Genomic DNA, 17,536 nt, shown 5'->3' on the forward strand with positions numbered 1-17,536 from the left:
ATACAAATGATTTTTTCATGTTTATTAGCCATTCAGTTGTTCCATGAAAGATGTTATATAAAATAATTTATTTTTCTGCGTACCATTGCCTTACTGAATATTAGAAATATATTTACACTTTAAAGTGATGTGAGAATATAAAACTATCTACAATACTACGTGTATGTACATATTTTGTGGAAATATTCGTATGAATGCGCAGGACTCTTTTTACCACTGCAGGGCGCTAATACTGCAGTTTACAACACTTCCTCTCTGAAGCACATGGGCACTTCAAGTAGATTGTAAAATAGTCTATACAGGGTTATGGTCAAACACCTTATAAATCCACATATAAGTTAATTATCTGTGACCAAAAAAGGAATTAGGAAACTATTTTATACATTATGTTACCAATTAAGACTAAAACTAATAAACAGCTCACACATCCCATTGAAACATTGCCACTGACACAAAATAGGAAATATGAAGGTTAACAAATCTCTAAACACTGTGGGGCTTCACATGCCTGCCTGCACACCTGAGCTTTGTTAACCATGTTTTCCATCAGCATTTAAGCCACATCTGTAATGGTTTTCCTCATACACTCAAGCTCGATGCGGGCCACAGAGTGACTGCAACCGTGAGGCCAGTGTAGACTGAAGCCCATCCAGAGGATCGGGATCCAGCAGCAGCTCCTCAAACTGCTCACAGTCCAGAAGATCAACCATCTTCTGCAGGAAGAAGCCTTCACAGAACGCTGCCAGCTCCACCGCCTCACTCACCTGCCCCTTAACACACAACCAAACAGATGACATCAGAGGACTAAAGCTTGATGCTGGAACTATGAATATGTTTATGTAAGCTGTATGCACATACTTTGGAAGCCTGGTAGATGCTCACAACGTTGTTGAGGTTAATTCTCTCTGAGCAGAGGATTTCACAGTATCTCTTCAAAACTGGAAGCTGGAATGAGTGGGCCACTGGCAGAAGCTGGACAGGATATAACCGAGTGCATCCCAGTTTAAGTTGACCGTTTCATTTTCAATTTTAAAGCCAGCAGTTTGAATTTGATTACAGAAATATATTTAAACAGTAATGTACTATATATCCATGTCTTTCCTACCTCCAGCAAATCCGACACAGACATGTCTAAACATCCGGTTCTTCCACAGTAAAGATGTGCCATCATCATCTGAAATAAGCATTGAGAAGCTATTTTAATGGCATTACGTCATATATGTTTGTCTTGCATATATTCAGAACAAAGTTTGTTGATTACTTGGAAGGTGCTGTATTTTATGTCTGTGATTTCAATGCCCATGTTGTCTGATGTGCCATTACATCTGTAGAGGCTCAGCAAGCCTCTGAAACTAATATGAAAAAAGAAGAGCATATATACAGCATAACCAATCACAGAATTGATTATAAGGTACTACATTCAAATCAGTAAGAGACCCACCTCTGTGAAGCAGACATGAGCGGAACTTTGTGGGCATAAAACGGCCTTCCCTTCACCACAAATACCACATCAGACATCTCAGCGTTATTCAGAAAATGAGCATCTGTAAGGGTGACATGATACATATTCACAATCATAGACTTGTTGATGCTGAATTGCGTATAGTATGCTACTAGTAATTTTATGACAGCATGGAATACTCTTATTCCCCAAGGATTGACTGATGTACAAAAAATAAATATTCTTTTGAAATGTCTATTCTTCAAGAATCTTGAAAAAAAAAATCACGGTTTCTACAAAAATTAAGGGAGAAGTTCACTTTCAGAATGAAAATTCTGTCATCATTTACTCTCCCTCCACTTCTTCCAAACCTGTAAGGGTTTCTTTCTTCTTTTGAACAAAAAAGATGATATTATGAAAAATTTTATTATCTAAACAGTTGATGGGCAACATTGAATAACATTGAAAAAAAAAGTACAGTTTAAAATAAAATTCAAACAGAAAACAGTTTTTTACATTTTAATAATATTTCAGAAATATCATTTTTACTGAATTTTGCATCAAATAAATGCAGCCTTGGTAAGTGTTAGAAAGAAAAAAATTCAAAACATTGAATCTTACCAACTCCAAAAGTACATAGTGTGCATGTAAGTAAAGTATCTGCATTACCCAGCTGAGCTGTAGATGTGTACTTTACTGCCAGAATAAATGGGGCGGCTGTAGAGCAAACACAGTGGCTGAAGATGACTGCCAGCTGCTTACGGATATTCTTAATCTGTATTAAAGAAAACACATTTCAAATACAATATTTTCAGTTGGCCCCAATAATGGTGAAGTCTTTAAGGAGAGAAAGCGTGAGATCAGTCCTGGACTGGAGCTGGCCACTGCGCACTGACTCCAGCCATACATGTGGCTTCCACGGCACTCCTGAGAAAGAGCAAGAAGCTTCTTAAAACAAACTTATTATCTCATTGCAACTACCGCTCAAAAGCCTAACGTTTGGGGTTTAAGGTTTTTAAAGTCTAATATGATCACCAAGGCTGTTTATTTGATAAAAAATAAAGTAAAATCAGAAATATTGGGAAATATTATTACAAAATAAAAGCACTGTTTTCTATGTTAATATATTTTATTCCTGTGATGGCAGCCATTACTCCAGTCTTCATTGTCATATGAAACCATTCAAATATGCTGATTTGGTGTCCAAGAAACAATTCTTCTTATTATCAATGTTGAAAACAGTTGTGATGCTTAATATTTTTATGGAAATCAGGATTTTTTAATTGGTAGAGCATTCAAAAGAGCAGCATTTATCAGATATAAATGTCACATTATAAATGTTTATGTAATATGTAACATTATACATGTTTTACTGTCACTCTAGATCCATTTAATGCATCCATACTGAATGAAAATATTAATTTCTTCCTTTCAAATTCTGTCTTAAATTTTTTACACTATTATATATCCCAGTGGTTCAGAATAAATGATTCTACTGAAGTTAAACCACAACTATTATTTTAAAAACTACTGGTGCTTGTGCTGTAATGGTGAAAAAGTTCCTAGTATTAGATATCTTAGTAGAGGACCTCTGTTTAGTGCCTAAAAATTGCATGTTAATCAAAGGTTCACTAATAAAAATCTCTTTCTGTGGGCTGACTGAGCATGTAATCATCGATATCAACTCACTTTGCTGTGCACATGCCAAAACTATCTCACTGTTTATGGGTCAGAGTGTACCCATTGCCCTGAGCTCCATGGTGACGTCCAGGTCAGCGCTGTGATGGCTGGCTTCCTGCAGGGCTCTGATACGGCCCTTGCACAGCCGTGGAGCGCTGACAGACTTTGCATGTTCTCCATCCTTCATTTTCTGCTTGTCCTGCTCCTCAAATCCCTCTGCCAGGATCTCCTCCAGAGAAAGCACGTCCTCCTGCAGCCGCTGGGGCTGACTCAACAGCTTCCTCAACACATTCCTGAGGGAAAATACAACATCCATCACATAATAATGCAACTCAATCTTGATCAGTCCCAGCGAACAAAAACAAGTTCTTAGAATCTTTTGCTAACATTCCCATTAAGTTATGAAAACTTGTTTCTTTATGTTTTTTTTAGACCTTCAAAACATCCAGTTTTTTATGTATTATTCCCTGTCGTGCATGTGTTTGAGTAGTTGAGGGGTCAGTACTTGTGTCCATGCGCTGCTGCGTGACTGAAGCAGTTCATGCCGTCAAAGAGTGATGATGTCAGATGCACCCGCAGCATTGGGTCAGCGCCACGGGACAACAGCAGACTCACCATCTCATAATTCCCTGAATCACAAACACACACACACACACACACACACTCCAGTCTTCAGTGTCACATGATCCTTCACAAATCATTCTAATATGCTGATTTGCTGCTCAAGAAACATTTTTCATTATTATAAAGGTTAAAAACTGCTTAATATTTTTGTGGAAACCATGATCATTTTCTTCAAGATATTTGTTAAACAGGAAGTTCAGAGGAACAGCATTTGTCCTTTGAACAGCAGATGTCTTTACTTTTGATCCACTGAATGAAAGAAAGCTGAATAAAAATATGAATTTCTCTCAAAAACTGATCCCAACTTTTGAATAGTAGTTTGTATTATTTTAGATTTTCATTGCAAATGGTATCTGCCACTATTTGTGCCAGGGTGAAAATAGCCTCTGCTAAAGTTTTCCCTGTCATGAATACATTCAAACATAACTGTAATAGAAAGCACGTGTGAAGGATGACTTTGCATTTAGTTTTTCCCCACCTGCGGCTGATGCCAGCTGGAGGGGTGTTTCTGCTGAGCTTTGGTGGCCGTTTCTCAGGGCTGTGCCCTCAACATCTGCTCCAACATCTAACAGGAGCTGAAAAGGCCAAACAAAGTTCATTTATCGTGATAGTCCTCCAATTGCAGTTTGTAATGTCAAAATACAGAAGCGTGTAACTCAAAACATACCCCTTTGTAAGTCATTTTTAAAATGAATGTATTATTACAGTAATAACAAACACTATTATTTAATCACGGCAAAAAGTAAATAGTACCTAAGTAATAGTACTGTGCATGTAACTAATGTGCATGTTCACCTCCAAAACAGATATGTGTCCATGCAGCACAGCAAAGGTAAGGGCCACCCAACTGCGGCTCTCAGGATGGTCAGAGGGATGCTTTGGTGAACAGTTGGGCACCTGAGAAGAAGAAAAAATGTAGTACTTTCCAAGTATTTCTTGGTAAACCAACAAAATGCTACTGAATATGTATGAGTTCCTAGAGTATTACTACACACTACTACAAACCATCCATTCAACAGTGTGTTAACCTTAAATGAGCCCACAGGTAAGAGATCAATAGTGCCCTATCCTGCTCCTGGAGGGCCAATATCCTGCAGAGTGCAGTTTCAGTCCTAATCAAACACACCTGAACTAGCTAATAAATTTCTACAAAATTAGACATATTTCCAGGTGTGTGTGTGTGGGGGGGGGGGGGGGGGGGGGGGCAAGACACAACAGGATTGGACACTCTGGTATAGATAAATAGGTGAAAAAGACACTGAAGGAGTACAGTCACTACAGTGTCATTACCGCTTCGTCCAGGTTTGCTCCAGCTTCATTGAGCATATGCACCAGAGCATCGTCCCCTGCAGAGAGTCATGCCCTACACACCCACACAGAGAGAAAAAGTATTATCATCAAGAGAAGTATTTAGAAACATCATTCATATTATAATATTAAATCATGCATTATCTTTTTATGTTCTCTTTTGACTGTTAGTTTTATTATTGTAAAAACCTAGAAGTTAAAAACCTACAAAAAAACCTAAAAACTGGTTACCAACATTCTTCAAAATATCTTTTGTTTCCAAAAGAATAAAGAAACATTCAGGTTTGGAACAACTTGAGGTTGAGTAAATAAAAAAATTTTGGGGTGAACTATCCTTATAAGTCAGACATTTCCGGTATAATTCAGAAGTTCAGGTTTTATGGGTTCACCTGGTCATCCATCGTGTTCACCCCATCTGGGCCCAGAAGCTGGATGGCCTGACCAATCAGATCAGTGCGGCCACAGTTGAACGTGCGAAAGCTAAGATCCAGATTAAAATTGTCTGCGGCAGCCTTTGAATCTAGACGTTTAAAGGAGGTGAAACAGCACTCTGGCCTGAGAAAAAGAATGTAGAGTTCATTATATATATATATATATATATATATATATATATATATATATATATATATATATATATATATATATTAAAAATGTGAGTAAAAATATGGCAATAACTTTGCAAAATTCTCTGAGAGGTGGAGAGTTAAAAAGTACAAAGTTAACCTGGGTAGAGATGGAGAGAAGCAGAAATTTTGGACATGTTGCTGCGGTATATGTATATATTATTTTTATTTTTCTTAATTTACAATATCCAAAGCAAATTAACATATGAAGTATTTTTGTCAGTATGAGGAAATTAAACCCTTGACCTTGGTGTTGCCAGCAATATGCTCTACCAAATTGAGCTACAAGAGCATCTTACTTGAGCTGTCGAGGTTCACAGTCCAGTCCAGGGAGTTAACTGTCTGGCCGTCTGTCTCACATCATCACTGTCCACTAACAGGCTCCGGCGATGCTCCGCATGGACCATAGCGACTCGCATCCATTCCATCAGAGGAGGAAGAAGTGGGAAAGGCCTGAGAGAGACAGTATGACTCAGTTATTTACCAACATCTCTCACTTCACCTCTCTCTCTTTCTCTTTGTCAAAATGCACAGACACAATCACACTTAAATCTAACAAAGGTCAGGGGAGATCAACAGCGGCACAAAACTGGATCATAGAGAAATGAGGACAGTGAAATTACAAAGGCTGCTGAATTTGGCCCGCCACAGCCTCTTTCAATCCTGTCTTTCTTCACCACAAAAAAAACAAGCCTGGCATTTCATTCTTAATCACAATTTGTCTAACAGCATCTGCTGTCTTCAACAGACACAGTCTCGCTGGAATTCAAATCAGTGTGATATTACAGAAGGAATACGGTTTTCTTCTTCTCAAGGATCTGTGCCAGGAGCTCAGTGATTGTGAAGCATGCTCACAACCATAAGTGTCCACCTGCTAAAAACATTAGTATTTATTAGCTGACATGAAACCAGACCAAGGGTTCCACACAGAGTAAGAGTCGCCTCAAAAAGACCTGAAGGTAAAATTCAGTGTGTCTATATTCTGTAGGGGGAAAAAGGTTCATTTCAAAGAAAATATCACTACTGATAGAACACCAGAAAAAGAAGACCGGATAAAAGAAATGCCAGTCATGTCAGTCAAGGATGACTAATTAATTAGGTTTGCTTTGCTTTCACAACTGCTGTACTGTGTAGAAATCTAATGTAATTCCTTTCAAATTTTAGGTTTGGTAAAGATTTGTAATGTTTTTTGAAAAAAATGCACACCAAGTCTCCATTTATTTGATCAAATAAGAGTGAAAACAGTAAATATAATTATAGTTTTATAATAATTTTCTATTTTTATAAATTTTCAAATGGAACTTATTCCTGTGATGGCAAAGGTGAGTTTCAACAGTCACTATTTCAGAAATCCTTAAATATGCCGATTTGGTGCAGAAGGCATTTTTTATTATTATCAATGAGGTAGAGAGTTGTGCTGCTTAATATGTTTGTGGAAACCATAATACAATTATTTAGGATTCTTTGAAAAAAAAAAAAATTCAAAAGAACAGCATTTATTTCCAAAAGATTTATTTTTTATTTTTCATTTTATTTATATATAAAAGTATTCATTTATTAAAAAAAAAAATAATAATAATAGTGTACATAAAACAGCATTTATTCAAGGAAAAAAGATTCAAAGAAGTTTTGGTCGATTGTTCTCACCTTTCTTTGCTGAGGGCTATCCTGGGTGGCTCAAGGTTGGGGTTCTCCAGTGACTCCATCTGTGGACTGCGTAGGTAGTAACAGAGTGTGTGAAGAGCGTCTGAAGACCAAGAGATGGACTGCAGGCAGAAAGGAACGTCCTGGACTAAGACTGGGACTTGCTGAATCTAAACGCTGCATATGGTGCATTCCACGGAAGACCAAGTCACCTGGAGGAGACACACACACACACATTTGAATTTTAAGCAAAAATTATATAAAATATCTTGTCTTCCTTGATCAATTATTTAAACTATTTATGCTTATTGCTTTTCTTTTCTCTTATTGTCAGTTATAGTCCTAAAGACGATCTTTTGCTGATTAAGTTTTAATTCTAATGTTACAATAAGCATGATTTTTTTTTTCAGCTATGACTTCTCTAATGCTGGCACATTCTCATGCAGGTTGTCATTTGAAATGCATGGCTCTCAACTGAAGGGTGACCTATTTCTTCTCACCACAGCATAAGTACAGTATAATTCATAAAGAATATACAAATCCCCACAGAGTTATAAAATATTATCTGTTTTATCTTAAATGCAGAACTGATACTTTGCCAAGCGTTCAGACACAAAGTGCAAGATGATAGTCAGTAAAAATAATGAGCATATCATATGTTTGGCAACTGATTTATCAAGCCCAGATGAAGGAGGTTTTTCGCCTCTTTTTTTATTTGATTTAAAATCCATGCCTTACCCCTGGATCTCTCTTTCACTGGGTATCAGAAAGGATGTGTTGATTTATTTATTTATTTTTTTATGTTTTTTTTCCATCAAGTTAAATGATAAACCATTAATAAGGTACAGTAAACACATTCATATGTGCCACGATGACTCAAAATATCTCTCCAGATGTTGGCCATCTGATTTTTTGGGGCCATTTTTATAACATTGTTCCTGAACTGTATTTCTCTTAGAGCTATTTGGGTGAACAAACTCATTGTATAGCCACTTTATGCAGTCAAGTGAACCATGGCTTGCTCGAACCACTGCCAATGTACTGTTTTTGCTACGGCAGCAGATTCTCAGCTTAGTTTGTTACCACTGCCTACTAAACACAAAAGAGGGATCTTCAGAGCAATCAATAGCAGTTTATTGAACAATATTTTTTTGCACTTTTCTAGTACTGAGTCTAATCAGAATATATGTAACTACATGTTTATAACCACATACGAATATGCCCTGAACTGAGGCAGTCTGGTATAATTGAGGTTATTTCACATGTGCTACAGATCATATTATTAGCTAATATAGTGCAGTATAAAAACACAGAAATATGTCTTTATAGAGACCCCAAATCTAAGGCAGGTATGGATGTTTAGGAGCTCTGTGGCTGTTCAGTTTTGGCTTTGCAGCCAGATGGGTTTGTATATGGGTACGGGTGAGCTATAGTTCCCTTTTCCACAGCTAACCATGTATATACTGGCAGCCGAGAGGCTATGGCATGCGTCATAAGCAGCTGCACGCTCCCATGGACACACATCCATGAACATACGCTCTCATCTGCTACCATCATTACGGACTGAGGAAGAGGGGAATGTGTGTGCCCTGCCATTATGTAGAGAAACTGAGCTCCTGCACACCACTGATGGGAGACTGGGAAATCCATACAAATGTGATAGGCCTGACAAGACGTAACACTGCCAATGAAAAAGAAGGAGAGAGAGAAGCTCTGGGAGATGTGGCACAAAATACTCTTAAAAATGAGATGAGCATGTTGAAGCAATATTTGCTGAGGGGAATTCAAGAGTACCTGGTAGGGTAAATTGCATCTATACAATGGACCTCTACTAAAGTGTTCACGTGTGTACTGTAGAAAATCATCAAAAAACAGAAAGATATCTAAACATAAAATTAAATATTAAATAAACCTTTAAAAATCATCTATACAGTAGTTCCCAGAAAGAACAATTAGCTTTACGCCATTGCTTTGCAAAGTTAAAATGACCTAACTCTAGCTTTAATACCAGTTCACATTGTTTAACTTCAAGATTTATTATCCATTTGTTGTGTTCAATAACTGGCAATTTCTTTTTTTCAAAAGTGTTCTCCAACAGAGAAAAAATAGCGTAAGAAACTGCTGAAATAAACCTTTCAATTGCAAGCCTGATTGAAGCCACACTAATTTGCTTAATGAGTGAGTGATCAACCTAGCTCATTTAACATGGTGTGAACACAATGGTCTAGTAACTCTGACACATGCTCCACAATACAATCATTTTACAAAGGGCACAATGGCACGAGTGTGCTGAAGAGCCAGAGTCAGTCAGCCCTTGTGTTACTAGGTGCTGGACTGGAAGTGGTTGTTGATTGAGGACATGGAGCGCTGACTGCTATGTCTAACTAAAGGGGAGGTGCCCTGTTAGTTGTGTGTGACTGTGCACATGGACCATTTCTGCCAAGACTTCCCCTCTCCAGAGGTTAGACCACAGAGTGATGATAATAACAACTTCCTGCATCCCATTCGTCTCTTAATTTAAGACACAATGCTCAACTAAGTGGAAGAGCTTTTGCTTTCACAAATCAAGTCAACAGGAAAATATGAAAAAAGTGTGGCCTAATTTTCTTCTCTTTGTAATATGTCATTTAAAGTTTACACCATATCCAGAAAAAAAGAGAACGTACTCACTAATATAATTGAAACAGTGGGCGGCTCATAAAGCAAATGGCTCTTGTGGCAATAACCTGAGTGCAATAGAACCTTCTAGATCTTCTGTGAATGAGAAGCTCCTGGAGTTTAACAGTCTTCCTAATCAGAAGTTATACATCATGCTGATTTTTGCATGATGCCGCTATTCCAGGTTTTCAAATACTCAACTTCAAGAGCAACACCAGCACGCTACTGCCAAAACACCCATTATTCAGCTCAGCTTCACAGAATATAAGGATGATTTTTCAATTAGGGGCAATTAAATTAAAATTTAACTTAATTTTTAATTTAAATTGCACATATTAATACCAATTGACTTCATAATATAAAATGGGTCAAGTCATCTTTATTTATATAGCACTTTATACAATATAGACAGTTTTCTTTTCAAATGAGACAAACTTGAGGTAAATTAGCTCTAAAAAGAAAACAGTGTGATTATTTAGCTCCGTCAGTTCAGTTTTGATTCAGTTTTGTTCAATAAATTTGAGAAGTTCATCAATTATGAAACGTTAAATTCAACTGCAAGCAGTTCTATAGAAGACAACTGGGTTGTTATTCAGCTTCAGATCAATGATGATTTAATTCAGTTCAATAACAGTTTTGATATTTCAAAATTCACCAATTATGAAACAAACAGCTCTACAGAGGACAACAGTGTCTTCATTTAGTTTTGATCTCAAGTTGTGACTGACAGACAAGTTACTGATCTCAAGTTGTGACTGACAGACAGGTTACTCATCACAACCTCTCAATTTAGCCATTTGACATCACTTGCAACTTCAAGCCATAACTAAAACAAAGTGACAAGCAGCCTGGTCTGAATAAGAGTGGCTTGTGTGACAGCTACAATATAAAGCCAAGTATTCACTCTGAAGTCTCATTCTTGGGAAAAACAGAACTATGCTAATTCAGCGCTCCATCTACCCGCTTCTCTCACCCATAAACCTCTGAGCCAGTTTCCACCGAGGCAGTTATTTGCAAAGTATTTTTGTAGCAGTTTTTCAAAACATGTCATGGCTATAAAGTGGATTTACTGATATGGGAGTTGAATGGAGGACACAATCTCTTTCTGATGAAAGCTTAATTACTTTAAAGACTATTAACCGGGCTTTGCAGACTAACAGGGTTATCACTGAATAGGATTTTAATGTAATTTAGCTTGACATATTGCAGTAGTAATCAAAGTTGGAGGGTTTGTTAAGTATGGGATATGTTGAGGAGAGATGGCATTTTAACATTAATCATCCAGAGCTTATCCATAAAACATGATGGATGTCAAGACTCAAGGCAAACACATACTGCTAATTAAATCACTCTTTGTAATTGATGTGATGACACACAATTGATTAATTGATTAATAAGTTGCATTCTGTGTTATGAGCCTGGTTCTTCTCTCTGGCTTTTCCTTTCCTTTTCCCTCCCTCCGCTGATTAGTGCCTCATTCTTTACTTTTCCCTCTTCAGCTGTGTCTCATTAGTTACTTTCTCGCTGATCCGTTTCACCTGTTCCTCCCTCTAACCTGCTTGCTATTTAATGTCCTCTGCTTTCCTGCCAGTTGCCGGATTATTTCGTCAGAGTCTGTCACAGTCTGGTTCAGGTCAGCTACACCATATCACTGCCTATTAAACTCTCTTCTACTATGTCCAGCCCTTCCGCTGTCGACGATCTCCCTGAGCTGTGCTCAGTGCATTCCAGCCACTCAGTACGTGGGGACGAGAAGTCTAAGTTCCGCTAACCAGCCCACTCAATGTCGTCCGTTCCTCACACAATGTGAGGTGTTTTTTTCCCTCCAACCAGTCACCTATGCCCATGAGCGAGCCCGGGTTGCCTATGTCATTTCACTTTTGACTGGGCGTGCCCGCAATTGGGGAGCAGCTGCGTGGGAAGCAAGGGCGGAATATACCATGCGCTTCGATACTTTCAAGGATGAGATGTTACGGGTATTCGACCGTTCAGCCCATGGTGAGGAGGCTTCCCGCCTGCTTTCCTTACTCCGTCAGGGAGGACGATCCGTGGTGGATTACTCCACAGAGTTCCGTACTCTCGACCATCTGCGGTTGGAACGAAAAAGCCCTTGCGGCACGCTTCCTGGAGGGACTTAGCGGTCATGTCAAGGATGAGGTCATAGCCCGCGAGCTGCCTATGAGTCTCGACCCATTCATTGATCTCGCTATCCGCGTGGAGAAGAGATTTGAACTATGTCGCCACGTCAGAGGCGCTGACTCCACCTCCTCTTCTACGGTTGCAGCGTCGTCTCCTCCCATCTCCATTCCTGTTCCAGAGCCAATGCAGCTCGGCGGTCTGCGTATATCTGCAAAGGAGAGAGAATGGCGCCTAATCCATCGACTCTGGATTGCCTGTACTGCGGAGCGGCCAACCACTTTGTTTTGAACTGCCCCGTAAAAGCCAACGCTTGCCAGTAGAAGAGGGGGTACTGGCGAGCGCAACTTCCTTGATCTCCTCGTCCACGTCCTGCACAACCATTTCTATCACCTTAAGCTGGGTTGGTAACACCGTTTCATGCAAGGCTTTAATAGACTCAGGCGCTGAGGAGAATTTCCTTGACGAAGCTTGGGCTCGTAAACAAGGTATTCCTTTGAGGAGCCGTAAACAGACCACACTCCTTTTTGCCTTAGATGGTAGCCCCCTGCCCAGTATCGATCTTCAGTCTATCCCGTTAGCTCTAACTGTTTCAGGTAACCATCATGAGACTCTTTCCTTTTTAGTTTTTCACTCCCCTTACTCCCCGGTAGTTCTAGGTCACCCCTGGTTACGCAGATACAATCCCCACTTCGATTGGTCTAGTAATAGTATTCTTTCGTGGAGCCTGTCTTGTCATGACAATTGTCTGTTATCCGCTAACCCTTCTGTCTCCCCTGTCTCTGTTTTTCAGGAGGAGCCAGCCGATATGACTGGGGTTCCGGAGGAATATCATGATCTGAGGGCGGTCTTTAGTCGGTCCCGGGCTGCTTCTCTCCCTCCACACCGTCCCTATGATTGCAGTATTGATCTGTTACCCGGTACTTCGCCCCCTCGTGGTAGTTTGTATTCTCTATCTGGTCCTGAACGCAAAGCACTTGAGAGTTATCTGTCAGATTCGTTAGCTGCAGGAACCATTGTCGCCTCTTCTTCGCTTGCAGGTGCGGGGTTTTTCTTTGTGAAGAAGAAAGACGGCGCTCTATGACCCTGCATCGATTAGCGGGGGCTTAACAAGATTACTGTTAAAAATCGTTATCCTTTGCCGCTTATGGCATCCACGTTCGAGCTTTTACAGGGAGCGAGGATCTTCACTAAGTTAGATTTGCGTAATGCGTATCATCTGATCCGCATTAAGGAAGGGGACAAATGGAAGACTGCTTTCAATACCCCACTTGGGCACATTGAATATCAGGTTTTTCCGTTCGGCCTTGTAAACGCACCTGCAGTCTTTCAGGCATTAGTCAACGATGTACTGAGAGCTATGCTTAACGTTTTCGTCTTCGTTTATTTAGACGATATTCTAATTTTCTCTCCGTCTCTCCGGGTTCATGTCCAACATGTTTGCCATGTTCTCCAGCGCCTCATGGGGAACTGTCTGTTCGTAAAAGCCGAGATATGCACGTTTCATGCCCACTCCATTACCTTTCTTTGTTCCGTAATCTCTGCGGGGGGAATAACCATGGATCCCGTTAAGGTACAAGCCGTTACTGAGTGGCCCATTCCTGAGTCTCGAGTAGCGTTACAATGTTTTCTGGGGTTCGCCAATTTCTATCGGCGCTTTATACGCAATTTCAGCCAAATAGCCGCGCCTCTCACTGCTCTCACTTCGGTCAAATCAAGTTTTAGGTAGACAGAGTCTGCTCAGCGGGCTTTTGACCATTCAAAACATTTATTTACATCTGCGCCTTTTCTCATGACTCCTGATGTATCCAAACAGTTCATTGTCGAGGGTGATGCATCGGAGATGGGCGTTGGGGGCGTCCTCTCCCAGCATTCAGACTCAGATAATAGAATTCACCCGTGCACGTTTTTTTTCTCGCCACCTCTCGCCTGCGGAACGTAATTATGATGTGGGGGATCATGAACTCCTTGCCATCCGTTTGGCTCTAGGCCAGTGGAGACAATGGTTAGAGGGCTCTACCTTTCCGTTTATAGTCTGGACAGATCATAGAAATCTGGAATACATTCGTTCTGCCAAAAGACTTAATACGTCAGGCACGCTGGTCATTGTTTTCGCTCATTTCGATTTTACGATCTCTTATCGACCTGGCTCTAAAAACATTTAAGCCAGACTCCTTGTCTCGCCTATTCGACTCCTCAGACGCCATCCCCACGCCCCGGGAGATAATGATAATTGGTACCGCTGTCTGGGGTATTGAGAGGCTCGTAAAGCGCGCTCTGTCCTATTCATCCGCTCCGTGTAACGTTAATAAGAACCTCCTATTTTCTCCAACCAGATAATCGGTCGACTTTTGTGCAGCCTGGCGTTTCGGAACCCCTCTTCGTGGGTCGAACAATTACCTTGGGATGTATATGCTCACAATTTGCTCCCGTCCTCCCGTCTGTCGCCGTTTCACTGTTGTCTGGGATACCAACCCCCCCTATTCTCCTCGCAAGAGACCGAGTCCAACGTTCCTTCCGTTCAGGCTTTTATTAAACGCTGTAAATGTACTTGGAGACGGGTGAGAGCATCTCTGTGTCGTTCAAGGGTTCGCGTTCTAAGAAATGCAAATAAACGTTGTGTCAAGAGTTCTAGGTACGTGTGTGGTCAAAGAGTGTGGCTTTCCACTATCAATTTGCCTCTTCAGGCACCGTTTCGTAAATTAGCTCCCAGCTTTATCGGACCTTTTCAGATTTCCAAGGTCATCAATCCTGTCACGGTAAAATTGAGGCTACCTCCTAAGCTCCGGCGGATTCACCCGGTTTTTCACGTTTCCTGCATAAAGTCAGTTGTACGCGCTCCTTCTTGTATTTCCGTTCCTCCTATTCAGGCCGTTGGCACATCAGTCTACACTGTACGCAAGATTCTTGATATGCGTCGTCGTGGCCATCAATTCCTAGTGGATTGGGAGGGTTACGGTCCTGGGGAGAGAAGCTGGGTTCCCTCCCGGGACGTCTTGGATTGCTCTCTCATTGATGATTTCCTTCGGAACCACCAGATCCCTCCCTCGGGAGCGCCAGGGGGTGCATTATACAAATTTGTATAATGACATAGGTATGACACAGGTATTACAATGAGGAGGTGGTTTATGAGGACATTTTTAGTGTCCCCTTAATTCAAAATGCTTATAAATCATACAGAATTAGTTATTTTGAGAATCCAAAAATGCAAAAAGTTTCCTGTGAGGGTTAGGTTTACAGTAGGTGTAGGGTTGGGGTAGGGCAATAGAAAATAAAGTTTGTACAGAATAAAACCCATTACGCCTATGGAGAGTCCCCATAAACCACATATACCAACATGTGTGTTTGTGTGTGTGTGTGTGTGTGTGTGTGTGTGCATGTGTTTGGAATGCCATAACTTGTGCGGACCATGTTATAATTAATGACCCTGACTAGTACTGGGTTAAAAGACAATAGCAGCTTACTTTAAGTATGGGCCAGAAAGTGGTATACTAATACTAGAGAAATATTCCAGCACCTGTTAGTAGTTAGTATGCCCTCGTGTGGTGGTAGGGAGGGATTATGCTGTAATAATATCTGACCAAGATTCATTTTAATGCACCTTATTTATTCTTCAAAACCAGAAATTTTAACAGGGAAAAGTACATACCTAAACCTCTACAAACAATTTCACAGAAATAATTCCTTCATCAAAACTTCTCTATATTACTGTATAAGTCTATCACTCTTTATATTTTGGAACTCTTTATTATAAGTACTTTGAATAAACCTCTTCTATTCTAAACTACTCAGTAAGATGGAAATAAAGAGATAAACTGCAGAATATATGAAGCATTTTAAAATGTCTCTTGTGCATGTGCCTTCAATTATCCACTGTTAGTCCCTTAAGAGAATTTTGTTCATCAAACTTCAATGCTCATTTCATACACAGTGTGGCAGGTCCATGTTCCCCCTGAGTGGGGCAGAAATGGCCACCACGCACACTAAGCCAGCCAGAAACAACAACAGGGTCCTCTGTGCTCTTCTGTTATCCTTGAGATGGTCTTTTAATCAGTGTTCGAGCTATACCGTGTCCTCTGGGGGAGCCCACTTTTTTTTTGGGGGGGGGGGGGTTGTGCGCTTGCGTGTGCCTCAAATAAGGACAGCTACAAGTGTATGCACTATTATTATATTTTATCGACACGAGTGCCTCAAAAAAGGACTTACACTGACTTACAAAGATACATAACAGCTACAACTGTATATGCATTACTGTATATGTATATACTTTATCGACACAAATTGATAGGTCAGACAGCAAACAAACAGCCACCCACAAAAAGCCTTTTTGTTTATATATATTTTTTCGCAACTTGTTCTGAGCAGCGCTGCTTATTTCCCCATTAATCCACTCCTCAAACAAGTGCGTGCCAGGTAACTTTTCAGACATAAGAAGGTTTTTTGCATCCCTACAAGAGATGCACCTCAAGCTTCAATCTTTAACAAACAGCCATGTATATCGGTTCTTACAGTCTCTCCACTGCTGGCTGTTCCAGTTTAACGGGAATGAGGACTCGGAGCAAGAGGGGTTAGGATAGTGAACGGTGTAGCAGTCGATTCTGTTCCCCTTTACGCAAACATACTACAATTCTTGCGTAGTTGCCGAGTTACTATACGTACGATCAGAACTAGCGTGCGCAAGAAGCATGACTGGATGTACGGAAAGTCAAATAGTTAAAAGTACCGTCCTAAATCCTAAACTTGAAAATAAATTTAAGACGAGAGGTTAAGACGGAACAACTGCAAGATGAATAAGAAAATAGAGTGTGAGAATCATTTTACTATGTTGTAGTGTAGCAAGAAATGTGTCGCTTTTTGCTTTCCTTACATCCAGGTGTGTTCGGTGGGTTTGAATGCGGGAGTGTTGCCAAATCCGCGGAATTTATGCTAGTACTTTGGGAAAATGTTTGATTAACTATATGGTTGGGTTTATTACACGGACCTGGCAACCCGAGGGGAAACAGACATTTCGAGGGGAACAGAATCGACTGCTACACCGGCCTCTGACTGGCTATTACCATCTACAGCCAGAGATAACTTCTTGGTTGTCACAGTGGGCGCACGGCGGGAGGTCTAATAAGTGTTTGCAGCAAGTGAATCAGTCGTGCTATTATAATGTCATCACTACACAATTTCTTAAAAAAAAACCAAAATTAATTAAACTGCCTTGTTTTCTTTTTACCATTGCTATGATGCTATAACTGCAGAATGAATTAAGGACTTTGCGCGTGATAAATGGCCTCCAACGTTTATTTTTTTTCTACGAATATATGACGTACTAACGGGTAATTTGCAGCGCAGCGCCCCCACACATTGATGCTCATTACAAGAATAGCATGTATAGTAATCTTTATTGAAGTAAATTAGGTTTTAATCGCCGTCA

General features: G+C 40.2%; 1 pseudogene; it reads right to left on the reverse strand.

Moving 5' to 3' along the window:
* On the reverse strand, positions 1-10,955 carry LOC128016399 (ankyrin repeat and BTB/POZ domain-containing protein 2-like; annotated as a pseudogene).
* Positions 10,956-17,536: the final 6,581 nt, after the last annotated feature.

The sequence above is a fragment of the Carassius gibelio genome, chromosome A7 (genome assembly GCF_023724105.1).
Source record: "Carassius gibelio isolate Cgi1373 ecotype wild population from Czech Republic chromosome A7, carGib1.2-hapl.c, whole genome shotgun sequence".
NCBI classification, from domain to species: Eukaryota; Metazoa; Chordata; class Actinopteri; order Cypriniformes; family Cyprinidae; genus Carassius; species Carassius gibelio.